The sequence below is a fragment of the Schistocerca cancellata genome, chromosome 3, assembly GCF_023864275.1.
Source record: "Schistocerca cancellata isolate TAMUIC-IGC-003103 chromosome 3, iqSchCanc2.1, whole genome shotgun sequence".
Lineage (NCBI taxonomy): Eukaryota > Metazoa > Arthropoda > Insecta > Orthoptera > Acrididae > Schistocerca > Schistocerca cancellata.
This window is the reverse complement of record NC_064628.1, coordinates 756,339,305-756,360,563: the sequence shown is the minus strand read 5'-3', so window position 1 is coordinate 756,360,563 and position 21,259 is coordinate 756,339,305. Positions and strand designations below refer to the sequence as shown.

Below are 21,259 nucleotides of genomic sequence, written 5' to 3'. Positions count from 1 at the left end.
ATGTTGGCGAACGACAAATCACTTGAGACAAACTCAAGAAACCTGAATCCTGTTTTTATACCAATTTGAAATGTTTCGTACCGAATTAACTACCTACTTCTCAGCATTTTAATGCTTTTTCCTTTCTACTTGTTTCTGAAGGAACGGAATACAATACTGACACTCAACTGACGTCAGAATTTTGTAGATCATTTTGAGACTAATTCCTTTCTCCTTCAGAGACGACATGTTCATTTCCACTTTTCCGTTGCAAGCAGAAGAGCGTCGAATAAAGACTAGCATTATCTTTGACAACGCTAGAGAATGGAACAGAAACTGCTTAGCTCACATGCTTCCGGAGGTTGAATATCTCCTCTCAGCCATACCGCGTCGCAAATATATGTCAACAGAAAAACGAGTTCGACATTAGCTAACCAACACTGTGCATGAAGCCACCTCTGACTTCTTTGCTGTGGACTGCCGCGTATAAAAATTCTACATTGAAATTTCCGTATTGAGTCATTTGTTTCCTTTCAAGACAACGACAGCAGAACATAGTGTAAATTAGGCGACGATCGAACTCTTCCAGGACTCGCTGTGTGCTACCTTCACAGATACTCACTTTCCTACAGTTTTATTAGTATTACTGACCATAATAATAATCATTCAAATAATCAAGGGTCAAGAGGTTTTAAATGGTCGACATCAGTCAGACACCAGTGTCAACAGCATTCGCCTTTAGGTTCTTAGAAACTGATATCGAGGTATTTTTTAATTGTTAAGGTGCCAAATCGAGCATTGTTTATTTTTTATGTACATGATACACATCAGCATACAGCTATTTTTGCTTGATAAACAAACAAACAAGAAAGACACGTACAAGAGCACGAAGTTCCTGGAGCGAGGAGAACACTGACTTAGGCTAAAACTCAACCTTTGAAACTAGCACTATTCAAAAGTTTCATGTGAGCTATAAGGGATGTTATACAGAAGGAGACAGGAAAGTAAAAACAGGCGCCTTAACAAACGATTTTATGAGTTTGAGCGTAAGCGAAGTAGAATGTGGAAATTTGCTAGGAAAAAGCAGCCGTCAGGCGAGCTTAGCATGTACCCAATACAGACTAGCCAAAAATTTTAAGTAAAAGGAAGACGGCCGTATTTTGTGATAGGTATAACGAATGCTCAAGATGCGGGTATGCACATGTGAAAGCAATGACGTCGGATAGCTACTGAAGAATTCTGATTCTATTAATTCGAAAAACTACTGAAAAAAGCAGCTTCCATGAAGACGCTATTTTTTTTAAAGAAAATAACAATGCAGTTAACTGTATTGCATAGACACGTGGAAGAGGAAGTATTACGTAACAGTTTGTAAAATGGAACACATGAAAAAGTGAATGAAACACTGTACGTGTGATTTTTATTTGCGAGTTTCGCATGTGTACAGCAAAGCAGAGTCAGCGGCTGGCGAAGCCGCAGACAAAGGATATGACGAAAAGGATTTCTGTGTCACGAGATAGCGAGCCACAAACATCCGCGAGAAAGTGTCCTGCAGGCATTCGCTGGACACTCTCCATGCATAAAGCGGGCCTTGCAGAAGGCGGACGTATTTCAACCGCCGAACACACAACAGCAGTTTCGTACTGACGCGTGAATGAAACTCGCTTAGTATAGGCCTCTTAAATAATTTCGCGGAAGTGCCAATTCCTATCTGTATTTCTTTCTCATAAAATTAATTTCCTGTCTTAAAAAATTACGCGAGATACGTTCGTAATACATGACAGGATTTATATAGAATTCAATGTGTTCTCTTCGGGTACCGTTGCGTGAATACCTTTCGTGTGTTAATGTTATGGAAAATTGCATAAGAGTTCTGAAGTGTTTAGGCTGAGAATGAACTTATTTGGTATGAAATTCATACCCGCGGCACGCTATTTATTTAGCAACAGAACTCTCTCATGTTCTAAGGATATCCTACTTTACTTTAGGAGAGGAGATATCAATATCCACCAGCAGAATCACCAACACACGTCGTCGTAATCGCGGGTATTCTTTGTCAGGCGCGCACGTATATTCCACTCGCACATCTGAAAACATTTGTACAGGCGGCCTTCGCACGCTATTAGTTATCCACAATGTATGGACTCATTTGTATTAGCAAGAGGTGGGCTTTCGCTCTGTGTTGGGTGACTTTCATCAATGCGATCGCTCTTTCATCGCCTAATGAGTCTGAGTAAAATATTGAAGTGACGCTAATCTGAAGGTACGTTCGACGTTAAACCTTGTTCGCGGGAGGTTGTTCTTCCCTACACTGCATGTCGCAGCTGAGGTCGCTGGACACGGCGCCGGCTGGGCAACATGCCAGAACATGGAGTCTGGCGACTTTCGACGTCTTCACATCCAACGGGCGGGAACAACTCTTACTTAAACGTGCGGCAGAAGTAAACGTAGTTCACCTTCGACTCTCATCCGTTCCTATCCTTGTTGAAGCCTCCTGGATTTCGACATATCGGCACCATAATGGCAAGCTTTTTGGGTTATAATTACTTTCATTAGGGTACGTCACACTCATTTTAGCATCTCTGGGTACGGAAATCAGAATTGGATATGAACGCTCCATACGGTGAAGAACGTAAACATCGTCAATAGTGATAAACTACACACACACATATATGGCACAATGCGGAAGTAGCTTGACAACCGGGAAAAAACATAAGGATAGGTTGTGTGCGCAAGTGTGTGTGTGTGTGTGTGTGAGAGAGAGAGAGAGAGAGAGAGAGAGAGAGAGAGAGAGAGAGAGACGCGCGCGCGCAAGTGTGTGCGCGTGTTACCATAATTTCAAAAATGGTTCAAATGGCTCTGAGCACTATGGGACTTAACTTCTGAGATCATCAGTCCCCTGGAACCTAGAACTACTTAAACCTAACTAGCCTAAGGACATTACACATATCCATGCCCGAGGCAGAATTCGAACCTGCGACCGTAGCGGTCGCGCGGTTCCAGACTGCAGCGCCTAGAACCACTCGGCCACATCGGCCGGCTAACATAATTTCAACAGGACTGTTAAGGTCGCAGGCTGTTAGTAATAATAAACGCAGAGTCTTAAGCAAGTATTTATATGTGATTTTAAATAACGCAGCTTATATTCGCACACAATCGTTCAATTATTTGCAGACGCTGAGCTGTCCGAAATTACTTTTCTGCCGTTCTTGAATTTCATATTTTGGCGTTATGCCTTTACACACTCTCCTCCACAGCATATCTAGCCTCGGTTTCCTCTGCTTCAGAATAAATGCTGAATGTAACAGACTTCTACACCATTGCAAACTGTCTACGTCACAAAGATTTACCATACAAGGGAAAAAAAATCAGGGGCCAGTTACACTGTTTCGAATACGTGACATTTACACTTGGAGGGCGGGTGGCTTGTCAGTACATTCCACGCATCCAGTAAAATTCTTCGCTGTTCACCATGCAATACGGAATTATAAAATACGCTATGCTCTACATAGACGCCCAACTAAAAGACAGACACCTGTTCAGGAATGAAAACATTTCTTATATATATATATATTTAGCAATGTTTGAAAAATGTGTGTGAAATCTTATGGGACTCAACCGCTAAGGTCATCAGTTCCTAAGCTTACACACTACTTAACCTAAATTATCCTAAGGACAAACACACACGCCCATGCCCGAGGGAGGACTCGAACCTCCGCCGGGACCAGAAATGTTTCATTATTTATAACATATCGGAAACTGTCGTCATCAGACCAAAATTCGTGAACAACGTTCAGAACAGAATTCAATGAACTCTAAGCCAAAACGAGTTGACACCCCGATGAGGCGCAGATATTATGGAATGTGACACTGTACATAGTTCTGTAAGTTCAAATTTCTGATCTGATGATGGCAATAGCCTATACGTCGTGACAAATAAAGTAGCATGTTTAGCGATCTAGACCACTGTATCCGCAAAAACAGATTATGATCGGAGACTCAATCACAAAACTTATTTCCTTCATTAACATTTCACGTCAACATGCCGTCCACAGCACAGCTTTCATCACAAGGGCCTTTGTTCGAATTAATTGCCGACCTCACACATCATAGCGATTCTGGACAAGCTGCATAATAGAACTATGACGGACGTACCAAGATCGTAGTTGTCAAGCTTACAGCATGTACGGAGGAGAGCAGGCGAACGAGGAGCTGCAGCGTCTCGGTACACAGTTCGATCGCGACGCGGTCCAGTCGGAGAAAAACGAGAACAATAGCTAAATACCTGCGCGCGTAATTGAGAGGCGCGCGAGGTCCGGCCGTGGGCTGCTTGGCCGTATACGGCGTCCGCCGAATCTGCAGCCGCCACCGCCAGCACGGTAACTGCCGCAAAACACTCGGCGCGCCTTCCCTTTTGCTTCGATCCGCTCCTAACCATAGCCCCGGCTCGTATAAATTAATAAGGTGTAATTACAGTTAATTGCGAGCGGGCGCGCCGAGGTGGCTCTGGGCTCGACCAGTTTAATGGCGGGTATCGCCGCACCGGCACAAACATCCTGAAATTTCGATGATTTCCCCGAGCACGGCCGATCCTGATCAAAGGCACGGCGCACGGGCGATCGTTCGCCCTTTAATAGTCCGCCGGCGAGACCTTCTGCCCGCACGTCGTAGAATCGCTGATAAAGTTGCCTCTATCTTCCGTCGCTGCCTGCGCCCATGTGTACGAGTTCTCCGTATCTTGCTCGTTGTGAAGGACGACCGATCAAGTGTCCTTGGCATCTTCCGAAAATATGTAATTTCTACGCAATTATTCCCAACAAAAATAAACAACTTCAATAACTCGACTATGGTTCAGTATAAATTAAATGGTTACTTGTTAATTACGCTACCAATCACCAATAGCTAGGATACGGTTACGTCATAATAATATGAAAACACGACAGTATTCGAGGTTCTTCCGCAATTGCTTTCACGTAAATCGCACAGAACATAAAATATGTCCCGCATTCTCTTGAACAAGAGTAAGCCTCACTCAAAACGCATTGTGGTATGATATATGTCAATCATAAGAGGTGAAAGATTTGGTAAGAGCAGAAATAATACCGACAGAATGACGAAAGAGATTCGATAAAAGTGTTGTCTGGACTGTTGTTCAAAATGGCTCTGAGCACTATGGGACTTAACTTCAGTGGTCATCAGTCCCCTAGAACTTAGAACTACTTAAACCTCAGTAACCAAAGGACATCACACACATCCATGCCCGAGGCAGGATTCGAACCTGCGACCGTAGCGGCCACGCGGTTCCAGACTGTAGCGCCTAGAACCGCTCGGCCACCCCGGCCGGCTGGACTGTTGTATTACATAACAGCTAACCATGGACAGACGAGAAAGAGGAAAAATACATGGATAGTTTTGAAATTTAGTAATAGAGAAAAATACTAAAACTGAAATAAATTGACAGACTGACGTATGAGAAGTCCTAAAAACAGGAGAGGAAAGAATTTATGAGAATGAGGGAAGCCATCTTGGCTGGGACATATATCGCGAAGCAGTTGTCTGAAACTAAGAGTCGTTCAACGAAAGATTGTGCAGAAGAGGACTCGGAATGGTTGACGACATTAAAAGAGCAAAGTTGCTGGTAGTTTGAGAAGCACAGGGCAGGGGAAAGTTGTGAGCGTCAGGTCTAAGACAGATATCGGGCAGAAATGAGATATCTAGTACTTATCGTAATTATCGCCAAGATACAAAATTAACAAACAACCACGTTTCAAAATTTGCAGCGCTTACTTTCAGACATGACCGTAAAGTTTCCACGTAATTGATTCAACTTTAGCAGTGCTCACTTTCAGCCCTCACCAAATAATTTACTATGTCAGTATTGTACAGATTTCATTGCACTGCCTACTAAAATTCCGAAGCTCTAATTCTTTCTTTGTTTACAATAACTCTTTGCGTTATCTGTGTATTTTTCCTTACATCACTGACAAAATAACGTAACTATTCTGCAACATCGGTAACAGTTTTCGAAAATATAGTTAGTGTGTTAGCGCACTAGTGATTGTTAAAACGTTACCAAAATTGCCTACAGGTTATCGTCTATCAGCGTTTCAGAATGCGCTCCACAGATTTACAGCACTGAAAGATTAAAAAATATATTGGTTTCACTTTACTTAGATCTTAAATGTTATACAGGTGTACCAGCCAGATTCCTGATAAAAAAATATAATTTCAGTATCGTAGATAAAGATGAGACTCAATTTTTTAAGGAAAAAATAATTATAGCAGATCTTCCTCAATCAACCAAGAACCAGTATGGGCTGCAATACATTACGACGTTAACACGGGCACTTTTATTCCTCCCAGAAGTCTATGTGCTACAGTGATACACAATTTACAGTGCCGTCGTATATCCTACTGGGGTAGGTTTACGAACAATGCAAAAATATGAAATGCAGTCTTCTATAAACACAGGTGATTTTTGACGAAATCGGGAAAAATCAAGAGTACATCAAAAGAGGATTCACAGTAAGATCGTCAATTATTTCGACGCATAATAATGTCAGAAGTATTTCATGTACCGGTACGTATTTCCTGGAGCTGTGCGAATATAGTTAATGTATCAGAGAAGGCAATACATCATAAAAATACGTGGCAAACACCATTAATTCATAATTAAGTCGCTGAATCATTAAACAGTGATATTATCTCTGGTGATTGGTAAAGTCTAACTAGGCAACGAAATAAAAATAACAAGCAGTTGAATGATTGTCCTACCTGTCACAAGCAGGTACTAATTTAATGATCTTATATTAACTGGTAGTGCATTTCCATCTCGCGTTGCTCAATATCGGACGTTAGTTTAAGCGACACAAACTTTCAATAAATAATTGAAGATTTGATGTAATACAGAATATATCGAATGTTGCACATCTTCGCCAACGGAACAAACTGCAGGTGTTCAGTAACAACTATATCATAATTATAAATATTACTATTATTGTCGTTGTTATATGCCTTTGCTTCACCGATGTCGTTGAAATTTCGGGTCTTTGTAAGAACTGGGACTAGTGACTTGGTCTGTCTTGGGATTAGGCAAGGAATAGCCTTAACTTGTTTGAAATCTTATTTCCAGTGCGGTATGTGTACGCAGTGCTAATTTTCTTTCCACTTCGAAAATGGCATGGCGGCTCACCGTGGCAGGAAGAATAAGGCACACACAGGGCCGAGCTGCCAGTTGCGCTGAAATAAGCGTGTTGTGTCCACCACGCGGCAGCTAGACGCGTCCCGCTTTTTACGAGACATTTACATCCTCGCTCGGAGAATACACCACGTATTCCGAGGGCATTACTGTGGGAGCCCAGCGAAGATCTTTGTTCGTGCGCGACACAAGGCTCGATTCACCATTACGTTTTACTGCGAAAGCAAGCAGGAGCATTGGTAAATAGTTTTAAACAACTTATTTCACTGTGAAGTACTATCCGCTTGGGAGAGATCCAGTGGGTGTTACTTCTCAGTAAAGAAAGGGAATCACGTTTTACATTCCTTAACTATATGATTCTTCAGTTTTTATCCCTAAATGAAAATCTTCTTACGACACAGAATAGATAATAAACGGAACGTAAAACACAATGCAAATAAATTACTTAGCTGTGATGTCACCATTTTTGTTGGCAAATCAAGTGAATACCAAAAGAGCACGTAAATACTCTACTTATATGCAAACACGTTCTTTAATAATGTTTGGTGCAGTTTCATCTGATGTTTTCTTGGCAAAATATTGTTATGCGTCACTGAGGTTTCGTTCCATCAAATTATCAACACTGATTATCTTTGTGCTAAAGTTTCCAGGTTCAAGTGACTGTTGTTAGAACGTGTGTCGTACAGCACCAGAGCTGGAAACCACCCAGGTTCATTACTAAAAAAGCAATACAGCGATGTTGCTTTAATCACAGCACATTTTCGTAAGGCAGGATACCGGTAATTTGCTATGACCGTTTCTCCATATACGTACGAACGGACATAACCGTAATAAAATTAGAATATCAGAGGCTATGTTGATAGAAACAATTTGAAAGGGGAAGCGAGAAGAAAAGTATAGAGGTTATGTTAACAGAAAGAATTTATAAAGGGAAGGGAGAAGACAAGTGTATTAGTTACTCTCAGGTGGCTACTGTACAGTGATTTGCTAATGAGTCTAGATGCTTTTGACGGGGAAGCCAGGTGTCCAAAGTGGGATTACTGTACCCTTTTCCTCGTTCAAAGCACAATCCATTTTAAGTGCAGTTGTTTATGGCAAACGACTGAAATTTGCTTGTTAAAATCTGCACAACCAAGAACGCGCTGAGATGACAGTATGGAGACGCTAAAAACCTGCTTTGGTAGGCGCTATAAGATTAAATGCCAACTACCAAAGGATACACAAAAAAATTCAAGAAAAAATTTTAAGAATGTACTACAAACTCTAACATCACTCTGTCATCAGGAACATGCAAACAAGATTCGGCTGATTATAGTGCTCGCAGACGCATTTAAACCAATCTACCTACCCTTGCTTCATAAGCAATTGGGCAAGAAGCAGCCCTAAGTCATGAGACAAACAGATCGCCACGCATTTCACATTGGCTTCCAGAATATACATGTAGAAACAAACCGCGAACTTGCTCTCTATATCAACATACATTGGGTTGTGCTGATGGGTCTGATAAAGTCCTTCGCAGTCGTCGCCAGATGCGAAAACCTTAGGACCGCTTCTCGAAAGAGAATCGTTAATTCTAGTCTAACAACGAGACCACACGGGAACTGTAGTTTAGTATTTCTTTAAGTTACATGAAATTCAGAATTCAAACATCAGTATCCCACAGCATGTCTACGTAACTCTTGTGGTCTCTGTGGTAGAATGCTCGGTATTATACATGGGCGGCATGGGTTCGCGTCCCGGATGTGGTAAATTATATAAAAATGTGCAAATTGAACGAACATTTCCGAGAATACATAAAATACATAAAGATAGGAGAATTTTAATTTGCAATTTTTTTTAATTTACAGAATCTTTTATAAAAGATAGACAATTAAAAATTTATATATGCAATGAAAACTGGATTTTCATGAGCAATGCGACATCAGCAATAAGAAGAAATGCATTTCTCATAAAAATAGCCATTCCACAATCAGCATATATTTGATGAATATTGTATTTAAATGACGTAGGTACTCGAACTGAATGGGGAAAAAATTGACCGAAATGGCACTATAACCTGCAACCGGGTTATTACCAGTCTCGAGCACTATCGACTTTTTTCCCTCTTTTTTATATTTTTAAGTTCCACAAAATTTACTCGCAGAATATCCACCTTAGTTTAAAAATTTGTATTGGCCGAGAGCCGAATACTGGCATTCCAAGTGGAAGGCATGCATTCTACTGCACAGTCACGTTATTTGTGGAAAAGGTTACCTAGCTCTACACCAGTGGTCCATACCGCCCAATAGTGGGCGTTCCAGGTATCACGGTCGGCGGTGATGGTTTTAAAAACGTTGTTATTAAGTTTTCATATAATTTTGACACATTATTTGTTGAATAATTATAATTACATGCTTTAACTTGCTGTAACTCCGCTTTACACATTTTATGAAGTACAGTTATTTCCCTATTTCATAAATCATCTTTACTGTGAAATCGATGGGTGGTTTGAAAATTTTACTGCTAACAGTGATACAATTGTCGGCGACAGGTAAAAAGCTTTGACTACCAACGCACTAGACTGTTAAAGACGATTGGTAAATGTCGAAGCCGATTTTCTCGACAAACTTTTGAGGACTGCTTCGAGCGAACGATATCTGAGTTCTGAACTTCACGTCCATAAATGTAAAAAATTATAAAAATCGTAAAGGCTCTTTGACGGCAAGTCAAGCGAGCAAGACGAATTCCAAAATTCATGAAAGATTCCTACAATCGTGTGGCACTTTCAGACGCTTGCGAGAGTAATTTGTAAGATTCAGTACTTTCGTCGTGGTCCCGAGATCATTCCGCTTCGAGTTGCCTCTCGTTTTGTCGCAGGCCATTTCAGACAGCGGGCTACCGAAAACGGGTGGCTAGCGCGCCACTGCGCCTCCTTCGTGGGGCAGTGGAGACAAGAGGCACACTGATCGAAGTCGGCCTCACCTAGAGAGCACAACCTCTCCCCCGCCACCCCCTCCCGGCCTCAATTACCACGAGTCCGCAGTCAAAGCGGCCGTCGGCAAAGGCGGTCGCGGCCGCTAATGAAGACAGTGGACTCCACACAGAGTCTGCGCCCGGCGCCGGACTGACCCGTCCTCCGCGGCTTTATTCCTGGTCGCTCGTCCGTTATCTGCTCCACTTATGATGTCGCTGCCGGTATTAATACTGGGACAGTGTCGCACGCGCGCGGACAAGCTGACGAGCCGACGACACGGTCGCGAGGTAGCCGCGCTATTTTCGGGTCGTCAACTGAAGGGGGCGTGTATACAAGCCGTGGGCGCACAGTGGTCCAAGTTACAGCGGTGTAGTGCGGACGGTAGCAAATACTTGGCCTCAGAGGCTTCCAATAACCATTCCGTTCTTCAATTTTGATTCGTGGCAACCAATTGCTGAAAGGCTCGTCACATTCGTACGGACACGACGTCCATAAGTTCATTCATCCCCTTCGCAAGGTATCAGTAAAAAGTTAACAGTATGTAAATTATCAAGTTCCACTTCAGCACTAATATTTTGAGTAAATGAAAGTTGAAACATTCGGCGCTAAGCACAACAATGTTTATCTTCAATCTGTGCCGAAGTGCCCTCCGCCACACACCGTTGGGTGGCTTGCGGAGTATAAATGTAGATGTAGATGGGAGATCCACAATCTCGACCTCTAACCGTGAAGATAGCAGGAATTCTTTCCACACGATTCATAATCAAACATGCACTGATAATTCGCAGGCTCAGGAACGGCTTGCAGCAACATTACCTCCAATGAGCCACAGTCTAATATTTCAGAAAAATGTCGTGCGCAATTTCCAAGAAAGTAATATGCAATTGGAATCGAACTTTCGCATCTAAATACCCGATAAAATTATATTTACAGTTCATTACCATCAACCAAGGTAGTAATAATCACCTGCAGATAATTTATTATGTTAGAAAAGTCCAGTATCTACGTAAAACTTTAATTAGCGCGGCTACAGAAAGCTCCCAGAGTTCATTCACATCCTAGTACCAGGCGCCGCATCCGCTGGAAGGTGACACGATGCCTAATTAGCGCTGAAGTTGTTCGAGTTAATTTCACGCAATTTCTTGCGAAACAGCTATCGGCACTTGCCGTTATACGCAATCCGTTACTTCCGGTCTGCAGAATTCTTCTTCTCAGACGCCTTCTCATCTATGAGCTCATGAAACATTCGATTACGTGCAATTAGCAGGCTAGATTGGTAAGGAATGCTAACCGTAAACCGAACAAGTATGCGGATCTAAATCTAACAAGGCGTGTCTACACTGTCGGGAGCAGTGCTGAAAACGCTGTAAGCGAACCTGAAACAAAATAGCAGGTATTGTTTTCTGTGATTGTACAACAGTGACCGAAATGAAGCAAGATGTGACTCTGCTTGACAAACGAACGTCGTTTATCGTAAGAAATGTATTACTGCTTGTGTATAGTGTGGATGACGAGAAGAAAAATTTGGAAAATATTTACAGGAGTTGAAATACTGATGGCAATAAATATCTAAAAATAAATAAGCATCTTACATTTGATTGGTTGGGTTGGAGAGTAAAGGGACTAAACTGCAGGGTTATCAGTCCTTTATATTTCAATCTGATGTACTAGTGCGCACTTTTTATGGCGCTACAACGTAAAAGAGAAGTATCGCAGTAAAATGCTTAAGTTTTGTCTAGAGCACTGTTTTATCGGAAACGGTGTACAATATAATTTGAATATTCTCATACAGCAACGAACAAACGACCCACAGCTGACATGGAAAAAAATCTGCACCTTATTTCCCAATGCGAGGAAAAAAATTATATCTAAATACAACCTATAGATCTCCTAAAATACATGAAGAAATTGTGTGAATTATTTCTGTCTACTAACTCTTGCTTTGCTTTGGAAATTGCGCTTTTTTTATCTCAATAAACTAGCACTATGCAACGAGCAACACTACTATCGATGTACAGAAAGAGACGCAGAAAAAACGTAGTTTCTCTTCAGGGTGTGTCCACAACTGTTATTCACAGTCAAAGGATAAAATCCGCTACAGTTGAAAAAATTATTTACTACTGAAAAGGAAAGCACTACCCTGTTTCAGGACATGTCGCAACTTAAGGTGCATATTAAAATATGAGTCCGCAAAGGATGTATAACTTCAGTTAAAATAAGTTAAAATAGTGCATTCATTGACATGCAACAGGATATCGTCTTCAATCCTAGGTCTGCGAGAAATCCTTTCGCAGCGGAGGACAACGGTCTAGGCTTAGGGGTGCGCCACACATGGGTACGCACGAAGACAGAAGGGCGGTCTTTCGAACACTGTGCTCCACAGATCAAAAGTAAGCACGACCGAAACCTGGGATATGCAGTCTTTATGGACTCACATTTTAATATGCACCTGAAAATGGGACATATGTTCTGAAACCTGGCAGTGCCTTCCTTTTTAGAAATGAACAATTTTTACAACTGCAGCGGATTTTATCTTTGACGTAAAGGAAACAAAATGTATGGTCAAGTGCGAGGTGAAGTTTGAGCAGTTTCTGGAAACGGAAACTGATGAGAAATTGACTGCTGTAGAAGCGACACGGAAACAGTGGAAGGTGAAATATGAGTTTTTGTGCTACACTGTAAACTCTTGCTATAAAATACTGGATGGCGGATCACACTGGGAATTATTTTTTGTATGATACGTGGAAACACACTAACCGGCTGTTTCATCTGCGGAACGGCTTCCGCGCCATCTAAATACTATTTTCTTACGTCAGAGCGAGGATTGCTGTAAGGCTTCGTACAACTCTACTACCGAAATCTCGGTCCCGGTTTTCGGCACACGCCTTAAGTGACACAGTGTTGTCGTTCCGAGGCAAGAAATGCCCGCCGAGCCGGGCTGGGAAATCAGTGCGTGGCAGCGGGACGGCGGCTACGGCGAGGCAGCGCAGCAGGTAAGGGCCGAGATAAACACGCCAGATAGGCGCGCTGCCCGGGCCGACAAATGACGCCAGATGCGGCCAGACCGGCCGCGGCCGGGCCTCGCAGCGGTGACACCGCCGCGCCGCGCCGCCCGGCCCCAGCCCAGCCAGTCTCGTTAACGCTCATCAGCTTTTCATAACGCGACGCCCCGGACCACGGCCTGCGCCGAGAATACACAGTCGCTCCGGACACTTATTTAATCCATCTGGTGAGAGATCACGCACAGCTCACGCGAATAACGAACCGAGACCGGAAAATAGTAGTGCACCTTAATACCGTCTTCTATCATGTTAACTCTTGCCACGCACGTACAACGCCAACCAGAGTCGTGGGTGGAATGCCAGGTGCAAGTCAGAGTTCATCCAGAAATACAGTTGGAAATAAAATTTAGTTGGAACGATAAAACAGCTGGCGGACAAAGCATCGAATCTTTTGGAGTGCTAAAAAAAAAAAAAATACTTCGTTTACCCAGCTATATTTTTCAGCTGTTTGCAATAAAATGAGGATTACCTTGTATATTTTCCGTTCTTCTACATAGATTGTCGAATCGAGAACCCCCACTCTCTTTCATTGTAACTTGCCTCGACGATGTTGTAATCTCCATAAAATAACGGAGCCCACGCTTACCCAAAGGATGAAGTACTTAGTTAAAAAAAAAAAAAAAAAAAAAAAGGTTCAAATGGCTCTGAGCACTATGGGACTTAACATCTATGGTTATCAGTCCCCTAGAACTTAGAACTACTTAAACCTAACTAACCTAAGGACAGCACACAACACCCAGCCATCACGAGGCAGAGAAAATCCCTGACCCCGCCGCGAATCGAACCCGGGAACCCGGGCGTGGGAAGCGAGAACGCTACCGCACGACCACGAGATGCGGGCGTACTTAGTAAGATATACTAAGCATAACGATAATAAATAACGGGTGTCCCCACAATATTATCAATAAACGGTGTAAAAGAGGGGTGTCCAATCAGCGCCCCCATGCGGTCCAAAGCAAGTATCAAAGCGAACCAAAAACTGACCGTCCATAAGACTATCGACGACAATAATAATAATAATAATAATAATAATAATTTCAATATGGATTCCAGCCACACAATGTTAATCTGTCCATCGCGATTTTTTCCTGTTGTTGGTTTTAAGTATATTATGTGCGACCCAAATATACCGTCTTCTTCCAGTTTTGTTCAGGTAACCTAATAAGTTGGACACCATTGGCGTAAACGGTACGTAAAGATCTGCAATAAAGACGAAATAATCAGAAGTATCTGCAAAGGAACAGAGCAAAAATGTCCCCCGTTTATTACACTTTGGTGCAGACATACGTATAGCTAGACGAAGAAAAACCATTTCTGTCTTAAGGGCAAGCGCTTTGAAACTGTGAGAAATTGATTCAATAAATGTACACTGGGAAAGGGACAACATATACACAAAACCAAAATTATGAATTATTTTACATACGCACGACACTGCCTACAGGATGGGTTTCAACGATCCTGCACCCAATAGTAAAATGCAATATTGCACCGATACAATCAAGTATTAAAATGTAGATGACTGGCAGCAAAAAGCGCTGGTGAAAACACTGCGTGTCATGCACTCACAGACGATTCACCGACAAATGTCACAATTTTTAAACAGCAACGCACAGTCCATCTTCGAAATTAAACTCACGTCGCACAATTCTACGTAGAGTCTGTGTATACGGTTTCCATTCCGTAGCACTAAAGTTGGTGTACTGTCGATAATCTTTCAAACCACCTTATCACTTCTTCACAACGCTATAGCAGATTACATGTTCAACGTGTGCCGTGATTCGACTAGTGTTCGCAGCGCAACGGAAGCAACGAGATTTATTTGCGAGCGAATAATTTTAAGCTAAAATGTCCACCAGCAAATCAACACTGCGCAAGATTTGTAGTGCAACTGATCGGAAGTCGTATTCGCAGAAAATAAGTACTGGTAAATTTACAAAATCCGTTATCTCACAGAATCTAGTTAGGAGTCCGCATAATTACAACATAAATACATTTTTTTTTCAAACTAACATATGAGTGATTTATTGATTTCGACAGTAAACTGATAGCTACATGATTCAAGTTTTTACTGTACCAAGGCACAATACGTGATAGAAACACGGCCAAAGTCAGAACCTGAGGGCGACACTGGCCACACACAAAAGAGATTTATTCAGTTTCAGCGCAATATATAAAGTGTAGAAATTAGACGAAAATTATGCTATAACAATTCTCCTGAAATTAACTAAGTTTTGCAGGTGTCCAATTGCGGCATCGTATGACAGGCGATGAAGAAATATTGATACAAGGAATCTCTCTGCGCAGGCTGCACAATAACTGTAGCAACGAGACACTAAGTTGAAGTGCAAGATAACGAATGTGTGTTTGCTATATAACAGAAAATTATTTTTGTCCTAGACTGAAGACCGAACTGAGAACTAAGGAGTCGCATATTCATCCTGTCATGATTATCTAGTTTTAGTCGGAAAAATTGTCCAATAATTATAAAGTCCTGACGCAACGCAACCTTATTAATTAGGATTCACCTCTGTGTATCATATCAGTCGTCTGACCAAATACAACATGTCGTTCCCAACAACTGGAATTTATTTTTGCACTCGGTACAATATGGCACCACAGCCCATACGAAAAATCCTCATATTAACTGGAACTTGCGCGAGATTCGACAGACCAAAAGGAGCGTCTCTGGAATACTAGCCCAGGAGATGTATAGTGGCAGGAAAAATAATGAACATCTAGACATTGCAAACGAAAAGAAGAAAGCGACGGTAAGAAAACAATGCTTGATAGGGAAGCACAGTTAAGAAGAGAGACCGACTAGGCAAGCAGTGCTGATTACTCATGTCACTGTACAAACTGCCACAAGTGTGGCTTCCGTACAGTGTGGAAGACGAGCAGCGGACAGCTATCAGCTTTCTTGTCGGCGGATGCCGTAGCCGCTAAGTTTCCTGTAACCGGGCGGAAGGTTCGTGTCTACACATCGCCTCTTGCGACATACACGCGCCGACACATCGTGGAGCGCTCACCGCCCTTCCGAGAATCCACCCGTCAGACACACACCATCGGCCAAGCGCCGTCACTAAATAACAAAGATAAAACTATACAACCCACTAGGTGGCAGGCGCTGTTGCTACAACTACGTTGACTACCACTCAAATGTCCAAGCGAAGTACTCTCCACTCTTAACTTGACTGAAGTGTCGTACCATTGTGACGGCCATAAAATTAAAGCAATAAATCCTGCGAAAAATAGCAGCCAATAACACAGATAATTTTCGCTTACTCGTCAACTGATTTTGCGGATAGATACGTAGAACTGACGAGAATACGAGATTCGAACAACACACATCTGCTGGCAGTGTGGAATCTCCACCCACAGCCTTCAACAGGAATGAATATCATAAATAAAATACGAGCACCTAACAACAACAGCGTCTTGCGCCAACTTTTACTCGATTCGTCCGACTACCTTTTTCTACTGCCTTTAATTTCTGCATTCTCCTGTCTTTGCTATCAGTTTAACAGAGAAAAAAATTAACAAATTACACGACCTTCCAGACAAATCTCCCGCCAAATAGAGTCACAGCAAGCGACTGGTGATATATTAGTTGCTCCTGACGTTTAATTAGTAACAATGATAGTTTGCATACAAGAGTTGTATGGATTAGTAGTTAAATTGCTCTTGTAACACACCGAATTAATTTAACGAGTTTAAAACTAGCGTACCATTAAGATAAAAAAGACAACGCTGTCACTAACCCTATGGTTGATTTGGACATCACACTGCTTTACCAGACGTGGTAATATTACTGCTGTTAATCTGACAAGAAAACTGTCCTCAGAGTTTCGCTGCAACAATTACAAAATGAAAATTTTAAGTGACCAACGGTCCAGTGCCACTTTCCATATCTGTAAACACCTTCAAAGATATCTCTCTGTACGAATTTTTTAACGAGTGACACTTGATAGTTGTGACCACACTTTGACATAACGAACAATACTTTTAACATGCGTACACAGACCTTCAATACCGAACCATTTGTGGTGTGTGTGTGTGTGTGTGTGTGTGTGTGTGTGTGTGTGTAAAAGCATGGGAGACCGGCCACAACCCACCCACGCGGCCAGCTTTACGCGCTGTAAAGCACGGGGGCCAGTTTGGGAGGAAGTTTACTACCTGCTACCGCTGTCGATGTTAGGTGCAAGCCTAGGCGGTTACTGCGCCAGCATATCCTTCACTAAACGGCGGGAGATGGCCACCGACCACAAATTTAGGACGCAGCAACTAAGGGACGGTAAAAATACCATCGGGGTGACTCGCCGATGAGGGAATCCGCAGGACAATAGTGAAGACAAGATTTCCTTTTTTGCCGTACTCTTCCAGATTTCCTAGACTGACTGCCGGATAGGGAGGGAGGGTGCCGGATGTGAGGTGGTACCCCTGTTTTCGGAGACAGCGACCGACCCGGCGGCTAAGATGCGTCTATATTTTACAGCGACGTCCTTGTAGGGGCAGTAAAATGGCGAGGAAAGACGTTCCTCCGGCGACACAGGAGGACGCCTTCGCCGTCCCAGAGACAATAAAGCGGCCACCCCCGCCTACCTGCACCCTGGCCTTAACAACCCACCGGCGTGCCCCAACAGGCCCCAAAAGCGCTGCTCCCCACACAGCGTACATTTCCCCAGCTCCAACTCACTGCCCCCAAAAACCCGTCAACTTCATACTTCGAATTAGCTTTTATCTGTCACGAAAGAGCAAGACTGTTTATCACGTAACACTACACATATAGCTATTTTCGTTATCTAATCTGAATAATTTCCCACTGCCGAAGTCAACTAAAACCATACGCCACAAACAGCAACTCCTCCTACCATTTATGTACACGCTCCTTAATACCATACTGGTTTGAAGCAACCTCCGCTCGTCCTCTGGGGCAAGATAAGTACTATTTTCTGTAAAAAAAAAAAAAAAAAAGTTTGTACTTTGTAGGAGGATTTTTAGATTAAATACACATGTAGGGAACCGTAATACAAACGCCAAAATGTTTCTACATTAAATGTATGCAACGTTCTGAGAGGAGTTTAAAGCCAGCGTACCGCTAAGATGAAAAAGTCAAAGTTATCATCAACACGATGGCTGGTCCGAATATCACACAGCTTTACCAGGCGCTTGCCTACATCGGCCTTTCTGAGATGACTTACCCAACCAGTGACAGGACGACCTTAAATTCATCGTCAGCTCTCAAACACGGTGAAACTCGGCATTTTTCACATTTATGTTTACAGAGTTGAAAGAAATAATAAATGATATATACAAATCGTTGGTCTCACCGGAATTCGAGCCATCCGAATAAACTGGAGAGAAGCACCAAACTGCAGTATAGTTCATATTTTATCCGTTACATTACTTAAAAACTTCACGATCTGTCATTTGTCTGCCGGCAAGATTACTCAGACTAGAAGCGTATCTGCACAGAACAGCGACTGTCAACCGAAGTTAAAGGTATTTCCTGTCATGCTACACTACGTGAAACTGCTTCCACTCTCGCCTAGTACTGTATGCGTAACAGCAAAAACCACGTAGTCGGTAATTGTGTAACGCACAAAATTGGGAAGTACGACTACCATATACTTCGTGGGCGATTTTTTTTATTGTAATAGTCAGTCACTATACCCTTACTGCTCCTGCTACCACAACCATGTCAGGAGCTAGCCGTCACTTTCAGTTTAATAGTTGATTTCTCTCATCGATTCACACAGGAAGTAATCAACAGCAGAATCAGAGAAACGAAAGTATATTCAAAGCTGGAGAAACTAATTTTAGTCACCGTAAATAATGGTGTGTAGCCCCAAATTGTGCTGGACACTGCAGACGATATATTAAGATTAAATACTCTAATATAAACTCAGAGCACTGTATACTGACTCGTCTGGGCGTAACTGGAACTGATTATCACAAATTCTTCAGCAATCGTAATATTCTGTTGCTAATTTTTAATGATCCACAGTTACTTACAACTAAGCACAGAAAGCTCCCCGCAGCAAATTCTAGACGACGATAAAAGCTGAGGAAGGCGAAGTGCAGGACGCATCCAACTGCCCGACCGCGGAAAATATCCGCCTACTGATAAAAAGAATGATCCCCTTTCCTGTCTTAAACGGAACTGTAGCTTCCTCCGAAAATAGATAACACGGGCAGACTTTCACAACCGGTGAAATTACTACACACTCCTCACATAGTTTCGTAACTGGCTCATCATCAACCGAAACGCTGCGTTCAGCAGAAAAGCAATGACGCGTACCAAGGCTAAATGGAAACGTGCTAGCGCTCGGCGATACCGAGAAGTACACACCAGACGTGTTGCCAGTTGCAACGGGAGACAAGAGCCGAATATGCAGATAGAGAAGCGAGGGTTGTAGCTCAGCATTTAATTAGCTAACTGGATGAGTAGGAGAGGGAAAAGTGAGCCGAACAGTAGCGACACAACAGTGGTAGGTGTATTGTTATCGGAGTTTGATAACGCGGGAGCGCGTTGTCCGAGCGAGAATCGAGATTGGACGAGCTAGCGGTTGTAGGCCGAAAGTGCGGCAGCCGGCTCGTCAGATGCCGGCCAGCGAGGCCGGAGATGCCGGCATCACCTGCGCGCGCGCGCGCTCATCCGCACTGAACGATTCTCATGCAAAAGAGCGCTGCTTAACACTTAGACACTGCCGGAACCTGGCATCCACCGAGCACTTTCAGTGGCTGTTAAAAACAATGTCACCCCTGGAGACTGATTATGGTTTAAGGATTTTTTAGCTGTACCTTCGTTTATTATGACTCAAGTCCGTCCGCATTTCAGTGAATGGCATATTAATTCAAAAACGGCTGACTTTTCATAGTTAACGGTCGGATGCTACAGTGGAGCTGTCACAATCGGCGTACTGTCAAAACTAGACACGAAACACTTCAGGGGGCAAGGTGCGTGAATGAAGCAATGAACAGCTGACGCATGCACGGCACTAGAGAACACAGATACGGGCAGAAGTAGTGTCACACACGGCGGCGCCGGGGAATTCACACACACAGGACGACAAGACATGCGATCGTAAACAATGCAGGGTAGGGAGACACGAGAGAGGTTTTGGCTGCAACACACACACGCCTACCTGAGTGCATTTCCTTCGAGTTCCTGGATACTTGCGCGCACTGGCGTCGGCGCCCGGCGCCAGAATCTCACGGCTCGTCGACCGGCGTCTCGCTGTTGTCATGCCAACACAATCACTCGGCCGCCACCATAGCGCACTGCACAATCGACGGCACTGTCCTCGGGCGTGTCGCTGTCGATGCCACTGTCGCCGCCGCTTCGCCGGACACCCGAGTGAAAAGCCTCTCCCCCCGTTTGCGTCGCCGTCTCTTCCCTCCTCCTCCTCCGTCTTCCTTCTCGTTCGTGTATACTATTACGTGTCCCTCCTTTCACGAAAGCAGTGCGCGCCTATGTAGAAAAGGAAGAAGTCTAGCAGCAGGTTAGGCTCGGTCGCTCCAGTTCTTGTCCTTTTTCCTCCTCCTCCTTTTTTTGGCGCTGGCGATATTATCCATGCGACAAGAGTGACCGATGCTCTCCGAGCGGAGGTTGTCCGCGAACTGCCGTCGCTGCATACACTTTATAATCAATCGTGAGCGAGCGAGCGGGCGAGCGTCCGTGGAGGGGAGCGGGCAGCGTGCACTGGCGGGGAGCGCCGCGCCGTCGGGCGAGCGGGGAGGGGCGCGGGAGGGGGGCGCGCCGCGAGGAGGTGGGTGGGGTGGAGGGGGGGCAGAGTTTTCAAGGAGGTGTCTCGGCCGGCGTGTCTCCCTCCCGCTCGCTCGCGCCCTCCGGGCCGTCGCTCCCTCTCTCTCGCGCGCTCACCGTTTATACACAAGCTGCACAAGATATGGAGGAGGAGCTGCAGCGGTCGCGGGGAGAGGGAAGCGGGAGGGGGTGTTATAACTACACAGGGGCGGGGAGCACAGGGTGCCGGCGGCGGGGTGGTGTGTACGTGTGTGCGCGCGCGCGCCAGTGTGTGTGTGTGCGCGAGAGCGCGCGCGGGGGCG

The 21,259-nt window shown here is 43.8% G+C and overlaps 1 protein-coding gene across 1 annotated transcript in view; it reads right to left on the bottom strand.

Moving 5' to 3' along the window:
• The window catches only part of LOC126175779 (zinc finger homeobox protein 3), a 108,565-nt gene extending 87,767 nt beyond the window's left edge, over positions 1 to 20,798 (bottom strand). The window contains exon 1 of the mRNA XM_049922752.1: positions 20,338 to 20,798. The gene's annotated coding sequence lies outside the window, so the exon portion shown is untranslated. The remainder of the gene's footprint in view (positions 1 to 20,337) is intronic.
• Positions 20,799 to 21,259: the final 461 nt, after the last annotated feature.